Here is a 17,480-nt window from a genome sequence, read left to right on the forward strand (position 1 = left end):
TCTTGAAGTCGACTCCATATTTTACAGTTCAACATTATGCAGTGTGAACGCGGCCTCAGTCTTCAGAAACTCCCGCCATGGTGGTTCCTGGGTCAATGAGTTTGCTAATGTCTGAGGAAAGTGAATGTAGCCGCAGAATGTTCTCCAGAACAGGGCGCCGTTGGCTTCACGCACCCATCCCGCATCCACTACAACGGCCGCAGACAGCAGGACGCACCTGAGGCATCCGCGCGCTGCTGGGACGGTGACGTCACACCGTCTGAGGAGGTTTGTAGGGTATGTGGGCGTGCCCAGAGCTCGGCAGCAGATGTGGGCGGAGCCGCTCGTGAGGTGGGCGTGGCTATCAGGCGAGGAGGGAGTGACGCAGGGTGTTCTGGTGCCGCCCGCTCTCTGCGCTGTGGGATCCGGGATTGTGTTGTGCTCCCGGCGCTCGGCGGACTCGGTGCTCCGGTAAGTGACTGCTGGGGGGAGGCTGTGTGCGGGAGGCGGGGCGCCCCAGGCGGTGACAGGTCTCTGGCCCCGGGGATGGAGGTGAGAGATCAGGGCAGGAGGATCATGTTCACTGCATGTCAGCAGATTGTTAGTGGAGCGGCACATGTGTCACCCTCCTCCTCCTCCTGCACCGGGGCACGATTTGCATAGACGGTGCCTGGTGATAGTGTGCATTGTTTACTGTGTGCACAATGACGGCTGTGTGTGTGCTGCCCCCTGTACTGCTGTGTGTGTGCTGAGGGGGGGGGATAGATGTGACATGTGTGCTGGGGTGTATGTGACATGTGTGCTGGGGGGGATGTATGTGACATGTGTGCTGGGGGGGATGTATGTGACATGTGTGCTGGGGGGGATGTATGTGACATGTGTGCTGGGGGGGATGTATGTGACATGTGTGCTGGGGGGGATGTATGTGACATGTGTGCTGGGGGGGATGTATGTGACATGTGTGCTGGGGGGGATGTATGTGACATGTGTGCTGGGGGGATGTATGTGACATGTGTGCTGGGGGGATGTATGTGACATGTGTGCTGGGGGGGATGTATGTGACATGTGTGCTGGGGGGATGTATGTGACATGTGTGCTGGGGGGATGTATGTGACATGTGTGCTGGGGGGGGATGTATGTGACATGTGTGCTGGGGGGGGGGATGTATGTGACATGTGTGCTGGGGGGGATGTATGTGACATGTGTGCTGGGGGGGATGTATGTGACATGTGTGCTGGGGGGGATGTATGTGACATGTGTGCTGGGGGGGATGTATGTGACATGTGTGCTGGGGGGATGTATGTGACATGTGTGCTGGGGGGGATGTATGTGACATGTGTGCTGGGGGGAATGTATGTGACATGTGTGCTGGGGGGGATGTATGTGACATGTGTGCTGGGGGGGATGTATGTGACGTGTGCTGGGGGGGATGTATGTGACGTGTGCTGGGGGGATGTATGTGACGTGTGCTGGGGGGATGTATGTGACATGTGTGCTGGGGGGGATGTATGTGACATGTGTGCTGGGGGGGATGTATGTGACGTGTGCTGGGGGGGATGTATGTGACATGTGTGCTGGGGGGGATGTATGTGACATGTGTGCTGGGGGGGATGTATGTGACATGTGTGCTGGGGGGGATGTATGTGACGTGTGCTGGGGGGGATGTATGTGACATGTGTGCTGGGGGGGGTGTATGTGACGTGTGTGCTGGGGGGGATGTATGTTATGCGTGTGGAGTTATTACATATATACTGTGTACTATTTTACATGTAGTGTTATTACTAATGCAAGGTCCTGTATTACATGTGAGGTATTATTTTATATGTAGTCTTATTACTACTACTAGATTATATAATCTGTGTGTTACTACTAATATAGGACTATGTACAGCATTAAATGTCTTTGGATTTTTTTTTACATGTGTAGCGGGATTATTACTACCGCAGGATTATGGATATTACATATGTGTTATGTAGTGTTATAGATCATATATTATGCGTGTGGTGTTGTATGTAGTATTCTGTTTATAATGTTCGAGGCAGTATTATTATGTACTTTGGATGCTGCTACATGAGCGTTTTATAGTTACATATGTGATGTGTTGTGTGTACTACAATTTTATTTGCAGTATTATTACATACGTGGTGGAATATATTTAATGGTATTCAAAAGGCAGTGTTATTTCATACGTGTCAGGTACATGATATTACATGTGATGTTTTACTATGTGTGTACTACAGTTAATACATTATTACATGTGTGTGGTATTACTATGTGATATTTTTAGTCTGTTAGTGTACATATGGTATGGTCACATGTATGACATCTTATGTCTTCTCTCCAATACCCATTGGGGCAGTATAGGAAATCTCTGCTCGCACCGTTCTATGCAGTTGTTGTCTTACATGTCGCTATGTAACACGTCATTTCCAATGATCCAGTTACATGACCCTGTGTGGCCTGTACCAGTAACCGTGGCCTGTGGGTCCTGGATGTTAATGACTGGAGCGTGTCTGTGTACTGTCACATGTAAGTCGCATGCGGTCACTGACGTACAGATCTGTGACTGGTGCGTGTCTATGTACTGTCACATGTAAGTCGCACGTGGTCACTGACGTACAGATCTGTGACTGGAGCGTGTCTGTGTACTGTCACATGTAAGTCGCACGCGGTCACTGACGTACAGATCTGTGACTGGAGCGTTTCTCTATAATGTTAGTGACTGGAGCCTGTGATTGGCATTTCTGCACATTGCCCGTGACTGGTATGCCTATGTGATGGGCATTCTAGGTATCTCCAGTGACTGGCAGACATGCCTGCTGGGTGTGTGTATTTTGTAAGTGACTTGCTGGCCTTATGTAGTATTTTCAGTACTCACCGCTGGGCATCTCTTTGTGTTGTTAGTGACTACTTGGCATTTCTGTGAATTGGCACTAATAAGCCGGGTATTAAAGGGGTCGTCTCACTTCAGCAAATGGCATTTATCATGTAGAGAAAGTTAATATAAGGCACTTAGGCTACTTTCACACTAGCGTCTAAGTTTTCCGGTATTGAGATCCGTCATAGGGGCTCAATACCGGAAAAAAACGCTTCAGTTTTGTCACCATTCATCGTCAATGGGGACAAAACTGAACAGAACAGAATGGAATCCTCCAAAATGCATTTGATTCTGTTTAATTGCGTTCCCAGACCGGAGAGCAAACCGCAGCATGTAGTAGTTTGCTTTCCGTCCTGGGATGCGGAGCAAGACGGATCTGTTTTCTCTGCCACAATAGAAAACTGATCCGTCCCCCGTTGACTTTCACTGGTGTTCATGACGGATCCGTCTTGGCAATGTTAAAGATAATACAACCGGATCCGTTCATAACGGATGCAGACGGTTGTATTATCAGTAACGGAAGCGTTTTTGCTGAATCATGATAGATCCAGTAATAACGCCAGTGTGAAAGTAGCCTTAGTTACATAATGTATTGTGATTGGCCAGGACTGTGGGACTGCACATAGACCGGTGCTTTCTCCTATAGTCTGCAAGCACTTCCACCACTGCTGGATTGCAGGGTGGTTGTAACCATGGAAACGAGCAGTGTATAATATGATGGGAAAATGAATCCAGCCAACAAAGGAAGCAATATGGACAGTCACAATACATTAGTAAGTGCCTTGTATTCACTTTATCTACGTGATAAATGCTATTTGCTGAAGTCAGACAGCCCGTTTTAAGTGTAGGGTATTTCTGTTATTCCAGTCACTGGTGTGTGTACCTGATAAGGTCTGTACATACACCGTAAGTGGCAGACATACATCCTCCGGTGAGCGGCACTTGTTCCTGCTGTGGATATTTCTCTACATTTCTATACGTCTGTGGAGAGAGCGGCGCTTGTACCGTCTCTACATTTCTATATGTCTGGAGAGAGAGGCGCTTGTACTGTCTCTACATATTTATACGTCTGTGGAGAGAGAGGCGCTTGTACTGTCTACATTTCTATAGGTCTGTGGAGAGAGAGGCGCTTGTACTGTCTCTACATATTTATACGTCTGTGGAGAGAGAGGCGCAGAGAGAGGCGCTTGTACTGTCTCTACATTTCTATAGGTCTGTGGAGAGAGAGGCGCTTGTACTGTCTCTACATATTTATACGTCTGTGGAGAGAGAGGCGCTTGTACTGTCTCTACATTTCTATAGGTCTGTGGAGAGAGAGGCGCTTGTACTGTCTCTACATTTCTATAGGTCTGTGGAGAGAGAGGCGCTTGTACTGTCTCTACATTTCTATATGTCTGGAGAGAGAGGCGCTTGTACTGTCTCTACATTTCTATAGGTCTGGAGAGAGAGGCGCTTGTACTGTCTCTACATTTCTATAGGTCTGGAGAGAGAGGCGCTTGTACCGTCTCTACATTTCTATACGTCTGTGGAGAGAGAGAGGCGCTTGTACCGTATCTATATTTCTATACGTCTGTGGAGAGAGAGAGGCGCTTGTACCGTCTCTACATTTCTATACGTCTGTGGAGAGAGAGGCGCTTGTACCGTATCTATATTTCTATAGGTCTGTGGAGAGAGAGGCGCTTGTACTGTTGTCTGTATGCTTTGTGGGTGGGGTTGGCACCTGCTGGTCTTTTCTGTCAGTGGCACGGGGCTATAAGGGCATCTACTAATTATTGGCTGCTATTGATCCATTCTCTTATATTTCTAATATCACTTTTTATATTTGCAGAAATATAGGATTTGAGACTAAATTTTTTAAATTCTATTCATACTTTTTAGTGTTTCTTGTCTGGTCTCCTTTAACCCTTGTTATCTGTAGTCATCGGTAAATTTATGTTCACACCATTAACGGTGGTTCTGCGACTTGTTCAGTTGACAGCTGTGCCTCCCCTCATACATATGTGCCCTCAGCTGGTATGTGTTTGTGGGGGTTGGTGAACCTTTACCAGACACCTCTGGTGATGTTTCTTGTCTGACTAAGGATTGGGCATGTTGAAATCCAATGTGCTTCATTATTCTTCCTCTGACATCTGCACTTGGGGAGAATCAGGGCACGCCCCTAGTCAGTAGATTGTTACCCAACCTGCTGCAAACGACAGCACACGACCGTTGTTTGGGTCCGCATCCGAGCCGCCGTTTTGGCGGCTCGGATGCGGACCCATTCACTTCAATGGGGCCGCAAAAGATGTGGACAGCACTCCGTGAGCTGTCCGTATCCGTTGCTCCGTTCCGTGGCCCCGCTAAAAAAATATAACATGTCCTATTCTTGTCCCCCTTTGCGGACGCCATCCGTGTTTTGCAGATCCGCTATTTGCGAACCGCAAAACACACCACGGTCGTGTGCATGAGGCCTAATGTGTATGGCACATCCTCTTGAGGCGGCCATGATTATTGTGAAAAAGTCAAATCAGACATCATATAATACATGGCAGTTTCTTTCTAACAAAGCTAGAACCAGCCCTGCACCTCACATGGATCCAGAGATCTCCCCATTCATTTTGTTTAATTGCTCTGCTAAATTTATGCTAAGCTTGTATCTCGGAGTGCGCGTCCTGGCTGCTGCAGCTTGGGGGGGGGGGGGCGCGTCCTGGCTTCTGCAGCTTGGGGGGGCGCGTCCTGGCTGCTGCAGCTTGGGGGGGCGCGTCCTGGCTGCTGCAGCTCAGGGGGGGTCGCGTCCTGGCTGCTGCAGCTCAGGGGGGGTCGCGTCCTGGCTGCTGCAGCTCAGGGGGGGTCGCGTCCTGGCTGCTGCAGCTCAGGGGGGGTCGCGTCCTGGCTGCTGCAGCTCAGGGGGGGTCGCGTCCTGGCTGCTGCAGCTCAGGGGGGGTCGCGTCCTGGCTGCTGCAGCTCAGGGGGGGTCGCGTCCTGGCTGCTGCAGCTCGGGGGGGGGGGGGGGGGGGGGGTCGCGTCCTGGCTGCTGCAGCTCGGGGGGGGGGGGGGGGGGGGGGGGGGCGCGTCCTGGCTGCTGCAGCTCGGGGGGGGGGGGGGGGGGCGCGTCCTGGCTGCTGCAGCGAAATTAGAAGAACGAACAGCAGCTTGAGCTATAGATTTCAGTGAATTATTCAGTGTCTATACAAAATGTTTAATTACATGCAGTTACTAAAGTATTCAGATGCAGGTGCTGGAAAAGTGTAGATCTTACTGGTTTGAAAAGTGCACATTTTATTATTATTATTATTATTATTATTTTATTTTTTACTATTATTATCGTCTAATCTGAGTCTTTAGGCGATGTATTCAGCTGTATGGCAGGTACTTGTATATGTTGCTGCTGTGCGTACATCGCAGGATTCCAGACTTTTTATGCAGGGTATAATCCATTGATACGAGGCAGTTATAACCGATTTCCCATGAAATCCGAGGGTTCATGTGCTGATTCACACATGGAGGTTGAGTGCCAATCTGCGGGAATAATCAATATCCTGAGATCCTAAAATCCACGCCGCACTTATTCTTTATCGCAGATTTTGTCCTGCGCGGATCAATGCAGAAAAAAACCCTGCTCCGTGTGTAAATGTGAACAGAATGGACAACATGCGAGCGTGGCCTTTCTGACAACCCCCTGTACTGTGGGTAGGATGACGTGTTTACCTAGTGATGTGCACGCCCGCTCCTCATCCGGTCAGTGCACGCCCGCTCCTCGCCCGGTCAGTGCACGCCCGCTCCTCGCCCGGTCAGTGCACGCCCGCTCCTCGCCCGGTCAGTGCACGCCCGCTCCTCGCCCGGTCAGTGCACGCCCGCTCCTCGCCCGGTCAGTGCACGCCCGCTCCTCGCCCGGTCAGTGCACGCCCGCTCCTCGCCCGGTCAGTGCACGCCCGCTCCTCGCCCGGTCAGTGCACGCCCGCTCCTCGCCCGGTCAGTGCACGCCCGCTCCTCGCCCGGTCAGTGCACGCCCGCTCCTCGCCCGGTCAGTGCACGCCCGCTCCTCGCCCGGTCAGTGCACGCCCGCTCCTCGCCCGGTCAGTGCACGCCCGCTCCTCGCCCGGTCAGTGCACGCCCGCTCCTCGCCCGGTCAGTGCACGCCCGCTCCTCGCCCGGTCAGTGCACGCCCGCTCCTCGCCCGGTCAGTGCACGCCCGCTCCTCGCCCGGTCAGTGCACGCCCGCTCCTCGCCCGGTCAGTGCACGCCCGCTCCTCGCCCGGTCAGTGCACGCCCGCTCCTCGCCCGGTCAGTGTACGCCCGCTCCTCGTCCGGTCAGTGCACACTCTGTGCTCCTCATCTTCTTTTCGGTACACTAAACTTTTTTTTTTTAAATGGACATCTCATGAATCTGATAAAACTGTTAGGCTCTGTCCACATGGGACTGGAATGATGCAGATTTGCCGTCGCTTATTTTCGTGCACCAGAGCTGCGGCGTTGTACGGTAAGAGCGCAGTGGGTGAGATTTAATAAATCTCGCTGCATACAAAAACCGCAGCGTAAATGGACCTGCGATGCGGAGTTGAAATCTGCAGCATGTCAATTTATTCTGTGGTTCTCCTCCACTGATTTAACCCTTTGTAGTGGAAATCCACTGCCTTTTTTTTTGCAGATCAGTACGTGTTAACACACTTCAGATCCACACACATTTCCATGTGGATTTCTGTACGTTTCTGCCCCATATCCGCACCAAAATCCGCAATTTCTAACAGCGTTTTTTGGTGCGGATTTGATGCGGTTTTCAGTGGAAAAGGGTGAAGTCCGCAGCTAAAACCGCAAGCATAATTGACATGCTGAGGATTTGGAAATCCGCACGGCAGGTCAATTTCCGCACGGATTTGTGTAATTTCATACACTTGGCTGGTACTGAAATACGCCGCGGTTTTTCTGCACGGGAATCCGGGTGGAAAATCTGCACGTATTCCGCAACTTGTGCAGGCGGCCTTGCTGCTAGGTTTTCCGGCACGTGTGGAGGAAAGCCATGCATACAACGTTGTAATCATCCTTCAGATCCCCTAGTATGCGTCCTGTCAAAATTCTGAGCACTGCTTGGAAAGGGCCTAAGGCACTGTTCATCCAGGGCATGCTGGTTCATGTAATATGCGGTATAATGACATCTACGGGGCAGCCTGACATTTACCGATGCCTATGAACAGGTAGCACCCTCTAAGTAGGAATAATGCAGAGTAGTGTGCCAGTCTGGGTCCCTGAAAAGCAGTGTGATCGCCCCTGTGGGTGTCGTCATGGTGGCCGCTTGTCATCTGTCGTGTATGTGTCTATTCCGTATTTCTGATCTCAGCCTCGGTGCGCCTGCCCTCTGCTCTGGGGATGATCTCTCCTCTCTCGGGATGTACCAGCTGTAGTGGTCCGCCTCAGCGGCCGCCCAGCGCCGGGCCCGTCTCGTCACTGCATTGGCAGGCCTTGTAGACATTATGCAGAGGACATAACGCTCTGGTTTTATGCAAGCCATGCTGCTTCTGGTACTAAGAACTGCCGGGGGGGTTACCTCCCTCTCTACTGCGTCCTTGGAGTGTGATTCAGGTCCTACAGCCAGTGCCACCTTGTTTGAGGCGGTAGTGGGTGGACGTTGGTGCAGGACTTGGATGGTTCCTGTGCCGCGGGTTATAACTGTGCGGTGTGCGTTCCCTGAACACCTCCATAGACCACTGTGGGCCTAATGGAAGCTGAAAAACGGTGCTTGTAGCATTCGCCACCCTGGTATACATCGGCGTCACCTTCTTTTTTTGCTTTGTAGGAAACCAGAACCTGTTGCACTTTTGTGTGCAGATGAGAATTGCAAAAACATATGCAGTTTTTTGTTTTTTTAACAGAGGCGGTCTATAAGTCTCTGCTCGCATCTCTTTTTCCGAATATGCTCGACTGGAAAGCTCCCGACGTGTAAGCCAAACATATCTCTTAAAGGGGGTTTCCAGGATTACTGTGGTTTATGCTCATGTCGTCGCTTACCTCATGTACATCTTCCCCATGTTTTTTTCTTTTTTTTTTTTTCTTTTCAGGTTGGACTTTCACCATGTAAGGTTCCATTCACACGGCCATATTTTCTGACCACATTTTTTGCCGATTTGGATGCGGACTCATTCAGTTCAGTGGGGCCGCAAAAAAAGCAGACAACACACAGTGCGCTGTCCGCATCCGTATGTCCGTCCACAGCCTCACAAAAGATAGAACATGTCCTATTCTTGTCCGTTTTGCTGATATGAAAATGCGGGATGAATGTAGCCGGTGTCTAAGTTTTATGGATCCACGTTTTCTGGTCTGCAAAACAGACCCGGTCATGTGATGCCCTAAGGCCCCTTTCGCACGGGCGAGTATTCCGCGCGGATGCGATGCGTGAGGTGAACGCATTGCACCCGCACTGAATACCGACCCATTCATTTCTATGGGGCTGTTCACATGAGCGGTGATTTTCACGCATCACTTGTGCGTTGCGTGAAAATCGCAGCATGCTCTATATTCTGCGTTTTTCACGCAACGCAGGCCCCATAGAAGTGAATGGGGTTGCGTGAAAATCGCAAGCATCCGCAAGCAAGTGCGGATGTGGTGCGATTTTTCACGCACGGTTGCTAGGAGACGATCGGGATGGAGACCCGGTCATTATTATTTCCCCTTATAACATGGTTATAAGGGGAAATAATAGCATTCTGAATACAGAATGCATAGTAAAATAACGCTGGAGGGGTTAAAAAAAAATAAAACATTTTTTTAATCCACTTGATCGCGGAGCCGGCATCTCCTTCTGTCTTCATCTTAGCTGTGTGGAGCAACAAGACCTGTGGTGACGTCACTCCGGTCATCACATGATCTTTTACCATGGTGATGGATCATGTGACGGACCATGTGATGACCGGAGTGACGTCACCACAGGTCCTGTTGCTCCACACAGCTAAGATGAAGACAGAAGGAGATGCCGTCTCCGCGATCAAGTGGATTAAGGTGAGTTAATTATTTTTTTTTTTAACCCCTCCAGCGCTATTTTACTATGCATTCTGTACTCAGAATGCTATTATTTTCCCTTATAACCATGTTATAAGGGAAAATAATACAATCTACAGAAGCCCGAACGCGAGTGCAAAACGCATTACAATGTTTTGCACTCGCGCGGAAAAATTGCGCGTGTACCCGCAACGCACCCGCACATTTTCCCGCAACGCCCGTGTGAAAGAGGCCTAAGCCTTTCTTTGCCACAACGCCCAGCTAATAGCTCCTCCCACCCAGCCAGTGACATAGACACGCCCCTATCGCTTCCTCTGTTGCTGCTTTGACACGCCCATGGGCATGACATCACAGGAAGTAAAAAAGACCTGCATGGACACGGTCATGTGACCACAGCTCAGAACTGAGAATAAAAGCAATAAAGGTAAAATAAATACATTATACATATTTGAAAGGATGTTGATGCAAACTGGAGAGCCCCTTTAAGTACCCAGCATATGCCCAGAGTTTCCTACTACATGTTATACAGTGTCTACAACAGGAGTTATTGAGTATCGTACATCAGCATATACCTATTCAGTGCCATACGCCACAGCCGTCCGTCAGAGGTATACTTTGGGAATGTTCCTGACGTATATGTCAAACAGGTACCTCACACGTAATGTGAACAGAGCCTTTGGCTGGAACATACCGATGTTCTGCCACTGTCGTGGGCAGGGAGACGCGTGTACACTGTGGGTAGTCATATTATAGCGTGCCGTTAACCTGCGCAGTAGTCGCAGCATGTGGTGCCAAATTAGATCATGTTTTCTGTGGACTGTGCCAAACTTCCATTCATTAATAAGTCAAAAGCGCAGCCATTAGCTGATGTGCCGCTGATACTGCGATTCCGCTGTGATCGCTGCAGGAAGAGCCTCATATCGAGAACTGCAGTTTCCATTGTTTTCTTAGGCAAATTTTAAGATAACATTTGTCTGTGATCAGAGGTTGTTATTGTTGGACTGTCTGGGTTTGATTTACCCTTTTTCTCTCTCTCTGATGCGTTGGCAGCATTACCAGCACACTTCATAGTGGACTCTGCTCGTACCTGCTGTGAATAGCTTCATGGTTAGTACCGTTTGAGACCACCCTGTCGTCATATATTCAGGAGCAGTGTTTTACTTACTGGGGCGTAGGTGACATATGGATAAGGACTCTTTGGGTGGACATCCCCCGAAATGACCATTGACTTGTCTGTACGTGCACAACCCCTTTATGGGCCACCTGTCGCAATGGTTTGAATAGACGACCTCCCAACTCTGAAGGGCTATTCTTATTGTGGTGATGTGTATAGTAGAAGTGCTGGAAGGCGTGTATATCCCACCCAGATACCTCAGCTGGGTGAGATAAAGAAAATCCAGAAAGATGCCTGGGTTTCAGCAAAGCTTAGTTTGCTGAGACAGTTTTGTATGCGTTTTGGTCTGGGCTGCATTTTATTTGGACTGGTGGATAGGTTTGGTAGTGGGATCTGCCAGTCCACACCCTTCCAGTACGGGTGTTGTCTTTTACCTGAGGTCATCGCAGGTGAGACCTGCTGTAATCAAGGAGGGATAAAATCGACCCTCTGTGTGTCAGTCGGGGAGAGAGACTTGGAAAAAGAGGCCTACAGAGGAGGCTCTGGGTGGTCTCAGCCAGGAGGGCTGAGGGGCCACGAGGCTACGTGTAGCCGGACCTCTTCCCTGTCTCAACGTGTGTCTGATAAGCAGACCTGCTAAGGCTTGAAACCCGAGACCCTGTGCTTAGAGGTGAGTTAGGGAAAACTACTTTGTATTAGAGCCCAGGCGGGCAGGAGTTTGTTTTGCTGGTGCCAAAATAATTGACCATTTGGACTTTAAATTAGGGGTGCACCGAAATTCCGGCGGCCGAAAATATACTTTAAGTCACTGTATCTTTATTTTACCTTACAATCGTGACGCTCCAGTAACAACTCTGTAGGCAGAGCGGAGGGCGGCGTAACGTCACTTACTCACGTGACGCGCCTGCTCCGCCTCCTTCATTCATAAAGTGGGCGGAGCAGGTGCGTCACGTGAGTAAGTGACGTTACGCCGCCCTCCGCTCTGCCTGCAGAGTTGTTACTGGAGCGTCACGATTGTAAGGTAAAATAAAGATGCAGTGAGTGATTAGTCTGCTGTGAGCAGCAGGGCCGGGGCTGTTATGGGTAGGGGGATCGGTCTATGGCACTGTTATGGGGAAAGGGATCTGTGCACTGTTATGGGGAAAGGGATCTGTGCACTGTTATGGGGAAAGGGATCTGTGCACTGTTATGGGGAAAGGGATCTGTGCACTGTTATGGGGAAAGGGATCTGTGCACTGTTATGCCCATAACAGTGCACATATCCCCCCCTCCATAACAGCGCCACCCACAGATCCCCCTCTCCATAACAGCGCCACCCACAGATCCCCCTCTCCATAACAGCGCCACCCACATATCCCCCCCCTCCATAACAGCGCCACCCACAGATCCCCCTCTCCATAACAGCGCCACCCACAGATCCCCCTCTCCATAACAGCGCCACCCACAGATCCCCCTCTCCATAACAGCGCCACCCACAGATCCCCCTCTCCATAACAGAGCCACCCACAGATCCCCCTCTCCATAACAGCGCCACCCACAGATCCCCCTCTCCATACAGATCCCCCTCTCCCAGCAAAAATTAGTTCTTGACCTGAGGCTACGTCTGTTTACAGTTTGAGGTTGGTTTTACAACTGTTTCTTGCACTGTTGTTTTGTACAATCACTTGTGTATGAGGAAGCACCATGTTATATAATATGATTTATTAAATTCATGAAAAAGAATTATTAATAAAATCATTTAAAAAAATGTATTTTAAAAGTATTTGGGCAAAAAGGCAGTTTCGGTTTCGGTTTTCGGTCAAGGGCATCCTGAATTTTCGGTTTCGGACCAGAATTTTCATTTCGGTGCACCCCTACTTTAAATCCACTGTCTGATGAGACGTCTGTGATTGCGAACCCCTGAGAGAGAGCGATCCCTTACCTATATTAATGCAACACTTGCCAAAATCCTCTAATCCTACAATTTTTATTCGTCTCTAAGGGCTGTATTACACCAAAAGATGATCTGACGGATATCTGACCAGCCATTGGTCAGTTGGCCTATTATACACAACAACTATTGGACTGATTGGACAGATATTGGTCAGAAAATCTGTTGGTGTAATGTTGGCGGTCTCATCTCACACATTGGGGGCATATGGGATAAAAGGTCATACCCCTACTTACAATATTATTAGGAAATATAAATAAAAGCACTGAAACCAATCACTTTTGTTTAAAAAAAAAATTCCATAAATTGCCACGGCCTTTATTAATTAATAAATAACATTCATAACTCAATTTACACATATACATTATAAACTCTGATAAAAAACAATACATAAGCTCAGCCATAAGCTCAAGCTCAAATTGAAGATTTATCAACAACTCATACCCCATAAACTTTAAAACATGCCGTGACCCGAAAAACAAAACAACATATTGGGAGGACGGGCGGAGCAGCGACAATCTCTCTTCTTAGATGAGGTAGCGTCCCAGCTTCTGCTGCACCCGCATATTTATTCCCTCAAGCCCCTATGCCTTAACCAATCACAGCCTTGTCACCAAGGCAAATGAAAAGGAATATCCAGCACTGTCATTGGCCACACTTTTAACCAATGAAATAAAGGTTGCCACACCAGGGCAAAATTGCCCAAGCGGTGGCAACCCCAATCAAATCCATGTTGCCATCCCAGGCAATCTGCCCGGAGATCGCAACACTAAAAATGGCGGGAAATATTCCCGCCAAAACTATCAAGGGAACCAACATAGGGATGACCTTAATCCCATGTGGATCCCTCCTTAATGTCCGGAATCCTACCATGACTAGGATATGCCCTCATTGTCTTGTAGGTGCATGTCCCACCGCTGGGACCCACACCTATATCGAAAACGGAGCCCTGAAAGTGGTGGATGGCACATGCGCAGCCACCCTCCATTTATATTCTATGGGGCCACTGAAAATAGATGAGTGCTGGCTCCGCTATATCCGTCAGGCCCATAGAAGTGAATGGGAGCAGTGGCCGATCATGTGCGGTGCGCTCCCATTCACTTCTATGGGGAGATCGCTTGGTGGTGGCCGGAGTCCTCCAGCCACCACTTTGCTGGGCTCCGTTCAGGATATAGGTGCGGGTCACAGCAGTGGGACCCGCACCGATAGGACAATGGGGGCATATCTGAGATGAGACAAGCCCTTTAACGTTTCCTAAATCTGGCCAGACACATTAAATTTAATGGCCCCCGAAAGCAGCCTCAGATTTTGTCCCATCTAAAATACCAGGGCTTAGCTTGAAAATAATGTAGGAGATTTATCAAAACTGGTATAAATCAAATATTCTAATTACTGTCCCGCGCTCCCTTCTTCTTAGGTACACCGCCATTTTATTATTTTATTTATTTCTATGGAGATTTGCCTTGGGCGCCGTCGGCCGCTCACGTTGCCCGCGCAGCGTCTAATCTGCCGGCTTTCAGACACTGTGCACTCAATTCAAAGATATATTGATCTCATAAGATTTGGTTTGAAGAGATAACGCCGCATGAGAAGATTATTAAATTAGCCTATAAAATCTACTTATCAGTGTCATATTAGAGGACGCACCCTGTAGATGCAGACTTGCCCATATTAATCACATTTTAAGGGAACTTTTGCAAATATTCTTATTAAAAGTGGAGACTACTTTTCTCAGTATCAACATCCTAGAGGGTGTCCGGTCCATGTACCAGTGTGGCTAGCGCTTTTACAGCTGTGGAGAAGGTGCGTCTGCAAATTAGATGTACGGTCATTCATTTGAAGAGCCTCCAATACACATGACCGTTGTTTGGGTCTGAGCCCGATCCTCATTTTTTGCGATCACACACCGCAGCGCACATGCACAGCCTCCTCCCCATTCACGGCTGGAAATAGCCGATCCAGCGCTTGCCTATTTTCATTACTCCAATAGCAGCAAATCGAGGGCGGCTGTGCATGCTCTGTCTTCACTTCGGGGTCCTATTTTAGAATTGGAGCCTGCACCTATCTGACATTTGTAGCATATGCTAGCGATATACCGCTAATTTGTGAGATGGGAAAATCCCTTTAAAGGTGTTCTCCTGGATGAGAAAAGCATGGCTCCACTGCATTGAAGTGAATGGGGCTGGGCTGCAATACCGCAGACCACCTGCAGGCAGGTGTGGCGCTGTCTGTAAAATAAAGCAGTCATGCCTTTCCACTTAATGAGTTTCCTAGAATTCAGTATTTACATGTATGTATGCCGTCGACCACCATGGTCACCTGACAAAACCAGTTGTCGCATATTACACATCCATCACCCCCCCCCGGCAACATCTTCATTAGTATAATGCATGTTACTCAGATATTCAGATCATTGGAAGTGCTCATTACCTCCTCTCTGCATGGACCTGATTCTTGGCCCATTCATTATATGAGCTCATACATCGTGTACGGCCAGTATAATTCACACTGCGTATAATGCTTCTCAGGTATCGGCTACACCTCCCGGACCAGTGGCGGCTCACCGGACCTGAACTCACAGCATCATAACGATTTATGGTGCTGAGAGTCCCTGTCGGACCACAGGTCTTCTGTACTGTACTCTCATCATCGTGTGAATATAATCTCCAAGACTGGCGACAGCTTATCTGAGCTTATCTGAGCTGCGTCAGTGTTTTATGATGCAGTGAGTTCCTATCTGACTGCGGGTCTATTGTACTGTACTCGCATCACTATCTGGGTACAGTAATAGATTTGTACCGTGTCAAGCTGGGTTCACATCTGCATCCTTAATACCGCTAATCCTTAAAGGGGTTATCCCATCATAATGGTCAATGTTAAATCTGTTAATGATTTGACAGTGATCATTTTTGTAAATATATTTGGTTAACCAATTCCCACCTTTTATGAGAAAATTCATCCCCACTTACCTCATTGTTGTCTGTTGGTCTCCCCTGGTTACGGCCACCGCTCTTCTCTGGAATCCCGGTGGCCGCGCTTGCGCAGAAGACTCCTTCTTTTCTCCCGGCCGGGCCGCTCGCTGTCCTGAACGCGCACACCGCCGCACATGCGCGATGGTGACTTCTTCCTGGCCAGAATAGTACAGAGCTGCGAACGCGCACGCCGACTCTGTACTATACTGGCCTCGAATAAGTCACCATGGCGCGTGCGCATTTAGTCCAGCGCGCGGCCCGGCTGGGAGAAGACTTTAATCAAGATGAGGCCCGCCCCCAGCCAGAATCCAGGAAGTGAACGGCGCGCTGGCAGCAGGTAGGTATGAAAATGCTAAGTGGGATAACCCCTTTAATTCTGCTCCATCAGGGAAACAGACTGGCAGAATTCACTGTATCTGGTAGAGATGAGCGAATCGACTTCGGATAGTACATCCGAAGTCTATTCGCTAAAAACTTGGTTCTAATACTGTATGGAGATCCTTCTCCGTATAGTATTAGAATGTATGGGCTCCGATAAACCAAAGTTGCGCGAGACTTCATTTAATAACTTCGGAAATTAATTATTACTTATAAAAAACCTTGGAACTGAACTCTGGTTCGGTTCTGAGTGGTACCTTGGTACCCAGCGTACATGGCGGCCCTCGGCCGGACAAAAAATGCTACATGCAGCATTTCTTGTCTGGCTGAAAGCCGGCACATATGCCGGTAAGCTGCCGGATCAGCGGTGGGATCTGGCCTTGCCGGATATGGTAAACTCCGGCAGTCTGTTCCTCCGCCGGGAAACAGACTGCTGGAGACAAAACCGCAGATATGAATCCGGCATGAGCCAGTAAATAGAAGATAAAAAATTGAGACTCCTCGGTGGCTGAAGATAGCCAAGCTTGAAAGTGACTTTACACCCCCTTATGTAGAACTTCTCCACCAATTTACTGCTACAACAGTTTGTTTACTGAATTGGGGTCCAATGAGCCACGGTCGGTGCGGGAGATGTGGCCACCACACGGATCATTTTTCCCGAACCTCACACAACAGTCTTTAGACTTCCAGTCCCTGCAGTCACTTTGCTTTGTGCACTCCTCCAGCTTTTTACCAACTTTCTGCTTTTCCAAGAGACTCTAACGATCCGATGTGGTTGGTATCTCGTTGGAAGAATAGATGGAGCATCGTTCCTTCCTCCTCAGTTATTGACTGCATCTTGCGCGAATAAATCACGTTACGGCTGCAGCTGCTGTCACTTGTACAATCGGTTCCCCCTTCACGTTTCATCTCCTGCTCATCCCCCTCCACAAGGAAGGAACAGCCGCTCGCTGGGAGGAAAGGAATAATCCACTTCTAATCAGCACAGTGTTATATACAGAAAAGAGAAAAATAGTAAAGTAATAAAATAAAAAAAATCACAGAACCGAGCAAATGATTAGCAGAGGGGATTAACGTAATGGCCGTCACTGCCACCAACTGATGTAATAGGTTTTAATAATTCATGTGGTGTGACTTGTGTCTAAAGCTTGTCGTGTGGAGAAGATCTGTATTTGCCTTGTGACTGTATACACAAAGATATATCTATTACTGCAGACAAAACGTCAAACCTTTAGGGTACATTGTCACTGGATGTAAAGT

The 17,480-nt window shown here is 48.9% G+C and overlaps 1 protein-coding gene across 2 annotated transcripts in view; it reads left to right on the forward strand.

Annotated features, from left to right (window-relative positions):
- The first annotated feature begins 351 nt into the window (after positions 1-351).
- MPP7 (membrane palmitoylated protein 7) overlaps positions 352-17,480 on the forward strand; it is a 332,266-nt gene continuing 315,137 nt past the window's right edge. Inside the window, exon 1 of one of the 2 annotated variants that reach the window (XM_040434340.1) lies at positions 352-450. The gene's annotated coding sequence lies outside the window, so the exon portion shown is untranslated. Of the gene's footprint in view, positions 451-479; positions 532-17,480 lie in introns of those variants that run through there. The other variant, XM_040434341.1, reaches the window with a different exon arrangement.

This window comes from Bufo bufo, chromosome 5 (genome assembly GCF_905171765.1).
Source record: "Bufo bufo chromosome 5, aBufBuf1.1, whole genome shotgun sequence".
In the NCBI taxonomy this organism is placed as follows: Eukaryota; Metazoa; Chordata; class Amphibia; order Anura; family Bufonidae; genus Bufo; species Bufo bufo.